This window comes from Somniosus microcephalus, chromosome 15, assembly GCF_052327205.1.
Source record: "Somniosus microcephalus isolate GS21.2 chromosome 15, FLI_Smic_1.0, whole genome shotgun sequence".
Classification (NCBI taxonomy): Eukaryota; Metazoa; Chordata; class Chondrichthyes; order Squaliformes; family Somniosidae; genus Somniosus; species Somniosus microcephalus.
The window spans coordinates 55,440,522-55,452,270 of NC_141001.1; positions in this window are offsets into that span (position 1 = coordinate 55,440,522).

Here is an 11,749-nt window from a genome sequence, read left to right on the forward strand (position 1 = left end):
ATTACATTATTTTTTCCCCTTTTCGTTCTGCCTCTTTTATCTCTATCTCTTAATCTAATCTTCCTTTCCCTCTTTTTATTTTGCTTTCCCTACCTGATTTGATATTGAATTCAATAATCTAACTGAAACTGCCTGGTTCTCATTCTGTGCTGCTTATTAATGATTCTTCAATCTGATTGGTTAATGAGATACACAGTTTCTTGCCCTGTTCACACAGGTTCCAGATGTTCTGTAGAGGGTGCTGTGCTTTTTGGATGGTTGGCTGACAGGAACTTCCAGGGCAAAAGCCCATAGAAAGCCTATGGGCAAGTGCAAGTGTAATGAACGGCTGGCACCATTTGTTCACCATTGACTGCAAAATCCAGCACATTAATAAACTTACTATGGGCTGGATCTATTGCATTCACACTTCTCTAGTTTCGAACCATCTTTACTGTACTCCTACTTGTCTAGTTTGCCGTCCTCACTGTAACCCCACCCATTCTGGTTTGTGACGTTACTTCTCCTTTTCTCCTGCCTTTCCTTTGTGCAGCTCCTTCTCAAGTTCCTGTTATTGGCCCAGAAATTCAGGTCTCCACGGGTGAGTACGCACGGGGTACTCACCCGTAAGCCCAATGGAAGTGCCGGTATTGTGCATGCACTGCGCATGCGCGGGAAACTGGCACTTCTGTTCCCCTGAAAGAAGGGGTTCAGAAGTCGAACGCGTGCACAGGAGAGGCAGTGCGTGCGCATCGAACTTACGTTTTCTTTGCAGGTTTTCCCGAGAGGGTAAGTCTCCAGAAGTTAGACATGTAAAAAGCAGTTGCAAGGCCTGCTTTTAACAAGGTAAGTGGTGAATTAATTAAAATTAAAACATTTTTTCCACAGGTTTATTATTTTTAAATATTTTAAAGAAAGGTAAGTTTATTTTTAGCCCTGTTAGAAAATGTAATTAATTTTTACAAAAGTCTAAATTATTGTTTAAAATAGTTATTTCATGTAATTTATAGTTTATTTTAAAAATGTGATGTTTTTTTTAAAATTTATTTGAAGATTTAGTGATGTTTTGGGGCTTATAGTATTTATAGGTTTGACAGGTTTCTGTCAAACTTATGAATGAAGCATTCCCTGTTACCATTGGCTCTCCATGGCCCACGTGATCCCAGGGGACGCATCGAACTAACTGCGCCCCTGGGATACGCAAGCACTGCGCGCCGGCAGTTGGAGGAGGCCCAAGATCGCAATTCCACGGGGGCCCACAGCCCAACGGCCGGTGCGCAAGGTAAGTGAAGGTCGGAGGCTTGCACCCACGGGAAGCCCCCGACCCGAATTTCTGGGCCATTATGTTTCATGTTGCTGGTTGCTCTTTGCCACCACCAGCTCTAATTTGCACAAATTCTAATTTCGCTCTTTCTTCTCCAGCTTCTGTTGTGTTCCCCTCTATCCCTCTTGGGTGTTGGCTGAGCCTGTGCTAACAATGCATCCCTAGTAATGCCTTTTGCTTTAGTTGGTCTATTATAAATTTCCAGCAGCCGGTCTGGTTTGTTAATAATATCCCATGGCATTGCCACCTGTTATAATTGAGAGTATTTTAACAAACTGCTTCTCTTGCAGTGGTTACATGGCAGTTCCCATAAACAGACCTGGTCCCCTAATGGTTTGTCATGTGGGAAAATGAATTTAGTTATATATACCAATCATCCACACTTTGTCCATGTTATAAAAGGTTTCAGTTCACAAATCAACACTGTTTATCCCAATGGGAGAGTAGGACCCTGTAAAATTCTATTTAAATATTTACAACTACAGAATTTTTTAAACCCACCATTTGTACAAAACCCACTTTCACATATTTTAATTTTTCACCTAGAAATTTGCAATTTTGCAGTTTATGCTGTGACCTGCCCATGGCCCACTTGACTTTCAGTGTAACTATTTGTTTCCCCATGTTACAGGTTATATTTAGGGCTGCTTTTAGGTTTTCAACTTTTTGAGGGTTTTTCCAGCTTTTTTGAAATATTTGTTCCACTTCTGCTAGGTTGCCATGCTTCTATATAAGGACACACCTGGTATATCAGGGCACTTTTTCTTTTCTTCCCTTCAGTTTCTCCCCTCCATTTCTGAAGGCATTGACTAATGCTAAGAAGTGGTTCCACAGACATCGTACACTGTCCACAGGCCATTCTTCTTTGTGTAAGCCTAAATATCGATGGCTGGTTTTCTCACCTCCTGCTAGAGGAAGGTCAGGGTAGGACTTACGCCTACCGCCTCGACCTCACTGTACAACCCAGTTCCCTCAATAAGAATATAAGGACATAAGAAATAGGAGCAGGAGTAGGCCATACAGCCCCTCGAGCCTGTTGCGCCATTAAGATCACAACTGATCTTCTACCTCAACTCCACCTTCCCACCCTATCCCCATATCCCTTAAATCCCTTAGTGTCGAAAAATCTATCAATCTCAGTCTTGAATATACTCAATGACTGAGCGTCCATAGCCCTTTGGGGAAGAGAATTCCAAAGATTCACAACCCTCTGAGTGAATAAATTTCTTCTCACCTCAGTCCTAAATGGCCGACCCCTTATCCTGAGGCTATGACTCCTAGTTCTAGATTCTCCAGCCAGGGAACACAGCCTCTCAGTATCTACCCTGTTAAGCCCTTTAAGAATTTTATACGTTTCAATGAGCTCACCTCACATTCTTCTAAACTCCAGAGAATATAGTCCCATTCTATTCAATCTCTCCTCATAGGACAGCTCTCTCATCCTAGGAATCAATCTATTGAACCTTTGTTGCACCCCTCTAAGGCAAGTAAATCCTTACTTGGGTAAGGAGACAAGAATGACCCAGAATCCCCCGGTAGCCATCTGTCCAACTTGTCATCTCAATGGAATAGATCTGAATATTTGACCGTCACATGATGTATGAGTCACACCAACTCCTTGAATGGCTTTCCTGGATGCTGTTAGTTTCTGAAGTGGTAGACGTGCACTTGTGGGTGTCTGATGGTAGTGGTTGGAGTGACTGGAGAACAGATGAGTGGAGTGCAGCTCCAGTGGAAGTGATTGTGTAATAAACCATCCTGAACAAATGTGCTGCTATAAAACAAATGCACTAGACATTTCAGCTCTATTATAGAGCCACAGAACAGACTTGTATGTGCAGTGTTAGTTTCTAAGAGTTTCTTTCTGTTTTCTTCTGAGTTTAACACGAACGGCAGTGGTCACTAACCCAGAATTGGAGCAGAACTCTTTGACATGAATCTTGTCATTCATGTGGAAATGACTTATGAAATGATACTGGGCGGCCTGCTGGTGGCGCTGTCCAGGGAGAGTATAAATACTCGGGCATGGGCCCAGCTTGCTCAGGACATTCTTTAACAGGAACTAGTGAAGGACACAACTAGATCTCCATGTTGAAAAACAGTTGATTAAAGCCTTGTTTAATACTCAGACCAAGTGCCTAGTAGTTTTCTTACGTCACTCTTATCAAGAGTTATTTTCAGACTGTTCAGAATCATAAGAACATAAGAAGTAGAAACAGAAGTCAGCCGTATGACCCCTCGAGCCTGCTCCACCATTCAATAAGATCGTGGCTGATCATCTACCTCAGCACCACTTTCCTGTCCTATCCCCATATCCCTGGATTCCCTTAGTGTCCAAAAGCCTACCTTGTCAATCCCCCTCAGAATCTTACATGTTTCAATGCGACCACCTCTCTTTTTTTTTAATTCCAGAGAGTATACGCCCAATCTACTCAATCTCTCCTCATAGGACAACCCTCTCATCCAGGAATCAACCTAGTGAACCTTTGTTGCACCACTTCTAAGGCAAGTATATCCTTCCTTAGATAAGGAGACCAAATCTGTGCACAGTACTCAAGCTGTGGTCCCACCAAAGCCCTATATAATTACAGCAAGACTTCCTTACTCTTGTACTCCAACCCCCTTGCAATAAATGCTAACATACCATTTGTCTTTCTTCTTCTTCTTAGGCAGTCCCTCGGAACCGAGGATGACTTGCTTCCACATTAAAAATGAGTTCGCAGGTGACTGATGAGTCCAATGCAGGACCTACAGTCTCTGTCACAGGTGGGGCAGACGGTGGTTGAAGGGGCGGGTGGGTGGGGTGCTTGGGTTGACGTGCGCTCCTTGCGCTGCCTGCGCTTGGCTTCCGCTTGCTCCCGGCGAAGAGACTCGAGGTGTTCGGCGCCTTCCTGAATGCTTCTCCTCCACTTTGTGCGGTCTTGGGCCAGGGATTCCCAGGTGTCAGTGGGGATGTTACACTTTTTCAAGGAGGCTTTGAGGGTGTCCTTGAAGCATTTCCTCTGCCCACCTGGGGCTCTCTTGCCATGTCAGAGCTCCGAATAGAGCGCTTGTTTTGGGAGTCTCGTATCAGGCATGCGGACAATGTGACCCATCCATCGGAGCTGATTGAGCGTGGTCAGAGCTTCGATGCTGGGGATGTTGGCCTGAGCAAGAGCACTGACGTTGGTGCGCCTATCCTGCCAATGGATTTGCAGGATCTTGCGGAGGCAGCGTTGGTGGTACCTCTCCAGTGCTTTGAGGTGCCTGCTGTACATGGCCCATGTTTCTGAGGCATACAACAAGGCAGGTATCACTGCTGCGCTGTAGACCATGAGCTTAGTGCCGGGTTTGAGGTCCTGGTCTTCAAACACTCGTTCTAATTACTTGCTGACCTACAGTCCTTGTGGAAACGAAGTCCCATCTTCACTCTGAGGACACCCTTCACCATGTTGTGTGGCACTACCACCGTGCTAAATGGGATAGATTCAGAACAGATCTAGCAACTCAAAGCTGGGCTTCCATGAGGGGCTGTGGGCCATCAGCAGCAGCAGAATTGTATTCCAGCACAATCTGTAAAACTCATGGCCCGGCATATTCCTCACTCTACCATTACCAGCAAGCTTGGGGACAAATCCTGGTTCAATGAGGAGTAAATAAAAGCATGCCAGGAGCAGCACCAGGCATACCTAAAAATGATGTGCCAACCCGGTGAAGCTACATCACAGGACTACATGCATGCTAAACAGTGGAAGCAGCATGCTATAGACAGAGTTAAGTGATCCCACAACCAACGGATCAGATCAAAGCTCTGCAGTCCTGCCACATCCAGTGGTGAACATTTAAACAACTAACGGGAGGAGAAGGCTCCATGAATATCCCCATCCTCAATGATGGCGGAGCCCAGCACCTGAGTGCAAAAGACAAGGCTGAAATGTTTGCAACCATCTTCAGCCAGAAGTGCCGAGTGGATGATCCATATCAGCCTCCTCCTGAGGTCTCCGCCATCACAGAAGCCAGTCTTCAGCCAATTTGATTCATTTCACGTGATATCAAGAAATGGCTGAGCGCACTGGATACTGCAAAAGCTATGGGCCCCGATAATCTGCTGTAGTGCTGAAGACTTGTGCTCCAGACTTGGCCGCACCTCCAACCAAGCTGTTCCAATACAGCTACAACACAAGCATCTACCCAATAAAGTGGAAAATTGCTCAGGCATGTCCTATCAAAAAAAAGCAGGACAAATCCAATCCGGTCAATTACCGCCCCATCAGTCTACTCTCAATCATCAGCAAAATGATGGAAGGTGTCATCAACAGTGCTATCAAGCGGCACTTACTCACTAATAACCTGCTCACCGATGCTCAGTTTGGGTTCCACCAGGACCACTCAGCTCCAGATCTCAATGCAGCCTTGGTCCAAACATGGACAAAAGAGCTGAATTCCAGAGGTGAGGTGAGAGTGACTGCCCTTGACATCAAGGCAGCATTTGACTGAGTGTGGCATCAAGGAGCCCTAGTAAAATTGAAGTCAATGGGAATCAGGGGGAAAACTCTCCACTGGCTGGAGTCAAACTTAGCACAAAGGGAGATGGTTATGGTTGTTGGAGGTCAATCATCTCAGCCCCAGGACATCGCTGCAGGAGTTCCTCAGGGCAGTGTCCTAGGCCCAACCATCTTCAGCTGTTTCAGCAATTACCTTCCCTCCATCATAAGGTCAGAAGTGGGGATGTTCGTTGATGACACTGTTCAGTTCCATTCACAACTCCTTAGATAATGAAGCAGTCCATGCCTGCATGCAGCAAGATCTGGACAGCATTCAGGCTTGGGCTGATAAGTGGTAAGTAACATTCACACCACACAAATGGCAGGCAATGACCATCCCCAACAAGATACAGTCGTTAGTACCATCATCAAAACCCCCACCATCAACATCCTGGGGCTCACCATTGACCAGAAACTTAACTGGACCAGCCACATAAATACTGTGGCTACAAGAGCAGGTTAGAGGCTGGGTATTCTGCAGCAAGTGTCTCGCTTTTTTATTTATTCACAGGATGTGGGTGTCGCTGGCAATTCCAGCATTTATTGTCAATCTCTTGTCCTTGGGAGAGTGGCCTTGTACAACTGAGTGGCTTGCTAGGCTATTTAAGAGGGCACTTAAGAGTCACTCATATTGCTGTGGATCTGGAGTCAGATATTGACCAGACCGGGTAAGGACGGCAGATTTCCTTCCCTAAAGGACATTAGTGAACCAGATGGGTTTTTACAACAATCCTGTAGTTTCATGGCCACCATTACTGATACTAGCTTTTTATTCCAGATTTTTTTAATTAACTGAATTTAAATTTCCCAGCTGTCATGGGATTTGAGCTCAATGTCTTCGGATCATGAGTCCAGCTCTACTGGATTACTAGTCCAGTAACATAATCACTATGCTATCGTACCTGACTCCCGAAAGCCTTTCCACCATCTACAAGGCACAAGTCAGGAGTATGATGGAATACCTGGATGATTGCTGCTCTAACAACACTTAAGAAGCTCTACACCATCCAGGACAAAGCAGCCCACTTGATTGGCACCCCATCCACCAGCTTAAACATTCACTCCCTTCACCATTGGCGCACCGTGGCTGCTGAGTGTACCATCTACAAGATGCACTGCAGCAACTCGCCAAGGCTTCTTCGACAGCACCTCCCAAACCCGAGACCTCTTCCACTTAGAAGGACAAGGGCAGCAGGCGCATGGGAGCACCACCACCTCCAAGTTCCCCTCCAAGTCACACACCATCCTGACTTAGAGTTATATCGCCGTTCCTTCATCATCGCTGGGTCCAAATCCTGGAACTCCCTCGCTAACAGCACTGTGGGAGTACCTTCACCACACGGACTGCAGTGGTTTAAGAAGGCGGCTCACCACTACCTTCTCAAGGACAATTAGGGATAGGCAATAAATACCCCCACATACCATGAATTAATAAAATTAGCTTTCCGTGATACGTGTACAAGGACACGCAAATCACCGCATACCAACATTTACTAGTCTCTCACCTTTTAAAAAATATTGGGCTCTTTATGTATACAGGGGTAGCCTGCAGCAGCTGGAGAAAGAAATGCTGCCGGTATTACAGCAGGACTCCCGCTGCAGCACCAGAGGGAGACGAGGCTGAAATTAAGGGGGCAGAAGGGCCCTGAAGATCTGGCGGCAACTTAATGGTAGGCCTTGGGCTGGGTCTTTGTCATGAGGTTTATTATGGAGATTCCCATATAAGTTCTTATGGTGGAGACAGAACAGATGCAGGAGGAAGAGGAAATGTAAAGTACCCTTTCTCCAGAGTCTACAGATCTTGTCACTCTCTGAAGAATGTCAAGAGAGGTCTGCCTGAGGAGGCATAGAAGGAACTGCGTGCCCAATGTAAACTGACCGAATATCCTCTCAAACACAAATACCAAACAAAGAATAGACATACCTCCGTACACTGAAATTCAGATCACAAAGTAGTTTTACTGTACACATATATAATAACAACAAGTGCTTCCTTTTACCACCAGGGAAATTGCAGCTGGTTCAGACAAACCTGCAGCTGCCACTAGCCTTCCTACATCTCTATCACTAACAGATTTCATCACATGGATCGCCAAGACTTCTTCCTCACGAGAGGTTAGTGGTCTATCATTGGGGGACCAGCACCCATGGCTGAGATTCCTGATGGTTAGCAGCTGCCTTCTCCTGTGAGGGAAAGGACGTGATTATTGCAGTGAAGACTGGTCTTTGGTTGCAAAGGTTTGACACATCAGGTTGTAGGAGCGAAAAAAAGCAAGAAAGGACGAGTGTTGTTAATTAGGAAGGCTTGTTCCTATATGGCATGCTGTTAGGGAAGATGTATTTGTAGGAAGCAGATGAAACAGGATGGAAGAAGGGATCAGTGTACAGTCCAAGAGCACTGTGAGAGTAATGGCTGAAGGAATGCCACATAAGACACTGCAAAGAAGGGTCGGAGGAGCAGGTACTTTCCCTTGACTACTAGGGCAAAATCAATAAACAAAGGAGTGGTGGAGGTCAAGGAGGTGGCACTCACAGCCACAATCACCTCCCTCCGCAAAGTGTGAACCACGTTTTTGGTAGATCTCTAGCCCTCAACCCTCAACCGCCCATCCTTCCTCATCTGTATCTCCATTAGAAGACATCCAGGTAAGACCCTCTGAAGTTTGTCACGCATTTCCTCAACCAAGCTGCCATTCTTGTTGCACAGGCTGCCTGTTCCCTCCAGTCCTGCTATTGGCCCTTTAATCATCAGCGTGTTATATATTCAGCTGCTACCAGATCTCTGCTTCCCTTCTAGGTATTTTCTAGCTTTCGGCCCCCACCTCCGTCTAGCAAACTTTCAGGACATATTTTAGACTTATGTATCTGAGGATTTATGTGACCTGTATGCTTCTCGCTCAGCCCTTTATGGTGGAGTCAGTGTCATGATATTTAGGGCGGTGGAAGTCCTGTCCCACCTCACTTCTGGTGACACAGTATTGCCATTGAAACTTTTGGGCCAGAAATTTTACTGGTGAAGGCAAACTCCAAACCAACAGTGAACCCTGTGGCTTTGAAATGGTACATATCATAGAATCATAGAATAGTACAGCACAGCACAGAAGAAGGCCATTCGCCCCATCGAGTCTGCACCGGCTCTTTCGAAGAGCAATCCAGTTAGTCCCACTCCCCCGCTCTTTCCCCATATTACTGCAAGTTTTTCTCCTTCAAGTATTTATCCAGTTCCCTTTTGAAGTCTAACATTGAATCTGTATCCACCACCCTATCAGGCAGCGCATTCCAAATCCTAACCACTTGTTGCATAAACATTTTTTTTCGTCATGTCGCCTCTGGTTATTTTGCCAAACACCTTAAATCTGTGCCCTCTGGTTATTGACCTTTCCGCCATTGGAAACAGTTTCTCTTTGTTTACTCTAACTAAACCCTTCATGATTTTAAACACCTTTATCAAATTTCCTCTTATTCTTCTCTGCTCCAGTGAGAACAACCCCAGCTTCTCTAGTCTAGCCACATAACTGTAATCCCTCATTCCTGGAGCCATTCTTGTAAATCTCTTCTGTACCCTCTCCAAAGCCTTCACGTCCTTCTTAAATTGTGGTGTCCAGAATACTCCAGCTGGGGCCAAACTAGTGTTTTATATAAGCTTAGCATAACTTCTTGGCTCTTGTACTCTATGCCTCTATTTATAAAGCCCAGGATCCCATGTGCTTTATTTACTGCTTTGTTAACCTGTCCTGCTACCTTCAAAGATTTGTGCGTAAGAACCCCCTGTTCTTGCACAGCCTTTAAAGTTGTACCATTTAGTATGTATGATCTCTCCTCATTCTTCCTACCAAAATGTACCACCTCACACTTCTGTATGTTGAAATTCACCTGCCATGTGTTCACCCATTGCACTAGCCTGTCTATGGCTTCTTGAAGTCTATTACTATCTTCCTCACTGCTTACTATACTTTCAAGTTTTGTGTCATCTGCAAATTTCAAAATTGTGCCCTGTACATCCAAGTTATTAATGTATATCAAAAACAGCAGTGGTCCTAGTACTGAACCTTGGAGAACTCCACTGTATACCTCCCTCCAGTCCAAAAAACAGCCATTCACCACAACTCTCTGTTTTCTTTCTCTCAGTCAATTTTGTAAACATGCTGCTACTGCCCCTTTTATCCCATGGGCTTCAATTTTGCTAACAAGCCTAATATGCGGTACTTTATCAAACGCCTTTTGAAAGGTCACATACTCAACATCAACCACACTGCCCTCATCCACAGTCTCTGTTACCTCATCAAAAAACTCAATCAAGTTAGTCAAACGCAATTTGCCCTTAACAAATCTGTGCCGGCTCTCCTATATTATTCCACGCTTGTCCAAGTGGCTGTTAATTTTCTCTCAGATTATTGTTTCTAAAAGCTTCCCCACCACCGATGTTAAACTGACTGACCTGTGATTGCCAGGTTTATCCTTCTCTCCTTTTTTGAACAAGGGTGTAACATTTACAATCCATCAGTCCTTTGACACCACCCCTGTACCTAAGGAGGATTGGAAGATTGTGGCCAGCGCCTCTGCAATTTCTACCCTTACTTCCCTCAGCAACCTAGGATGCATCCCATCTGGACTGGCATATTGAGAAGAGAGCGACAGTGGAGACATCAGACCTGAATTCCTGAAAGTTACTATTCTTTTCTAATATATAATAACCAGTATTTTTTAACAATTGTATTGTGCCCAGTTCGGGGTCACTCTGTACCATTTCTCAACAGTAGGGAATGTGGATGACCTACTGCCAAAGTCTCTCCTAGTGAACTCCAGGAAATGCCAGCTGAGAGACACAGGTGGGCAGCCCATCTTCTATAGTTGGAGGATGGGGAAATTCTGTACAACTCAACTAACAATGCAGACACAATCAGGAGCTCACCATCCATATAATTGTGATTGCAAACTCAGAGCTTCCAACTCGAGAAAAATGTTCCACGGTTGAAAGCACAGCAAAATACAGTAGGCTTTGGAGTTAGTTACATCCACTGTGGATTTCGACCTCCAGAAGCTTAGGGCTGTCACAAATTCTTTGTTTATTCTGTTTGACACAAAAGATGAACTTATACATTAAGTAATGAGATTAGTGCATGTATATTAGTGCCATGTTTATTAAAGATTGTGGCTGATTGGAAATGAGTTTGAAGATCTGCAAATTGGCATTCCTGTGAAGAAGCAACTCTTCATCTAAAGCACTGCATTGGCTGTAAAGCGCTTTGGAACGTCTTGAGGTCATGAAAGGTGCAATATAGATGCAAATCCTTCTTTCTTTTCTTTGAAGCATACATTCCAACTGTCAGCTTTTTAATCTGTCAGGCAGCTTTTCAACCCATGTGTCATCTTGTTAGAGTTTCACGAGAAAAATCAGCTTTTTTCTTTGGAGGTTGTTAGTATTTATTTTAACTTTACTCTGTAAATTAAGATTGAAGTCCCAATAACTACTTTTATTTCCACATTTAATGATCTCTTACCCTCCAGGAGACAATATTGTTTTGTCTTGAAAGGCAGAATTACAGTCCAGCATTTCTGAAATGCTGGAAACGGCCCAGAATAGAATGTCAGAGATCAAGGGCTAGAAATTCAGTAGGCTTTGCACCCAGTTTTCGCCCAAAGAGGGCTTTTGCGCCACTTGCTGAGCTTTCGCCGATATTCAGCGCTGCGGTAATGGCGGCGTTAGCCAGTAGCGCTGCGCCGCCACCGATGACGTCATCGGTGTGCGCAGTGCCCCGCTACCGGCCCGACCGCCATATTTAGTTGCGGCCGCCTCTTCCGCAGCGGCCGCAAACAGCGATCAGAAAACGGGGCCGTCCTGTAGCGTTAGTGGGGCGAGTTAAGGCGGAGGTGCGGTTGGCTGCTTTTTCGGCAGCCGCCTGCCCGCACCTCCTTCCCCGGC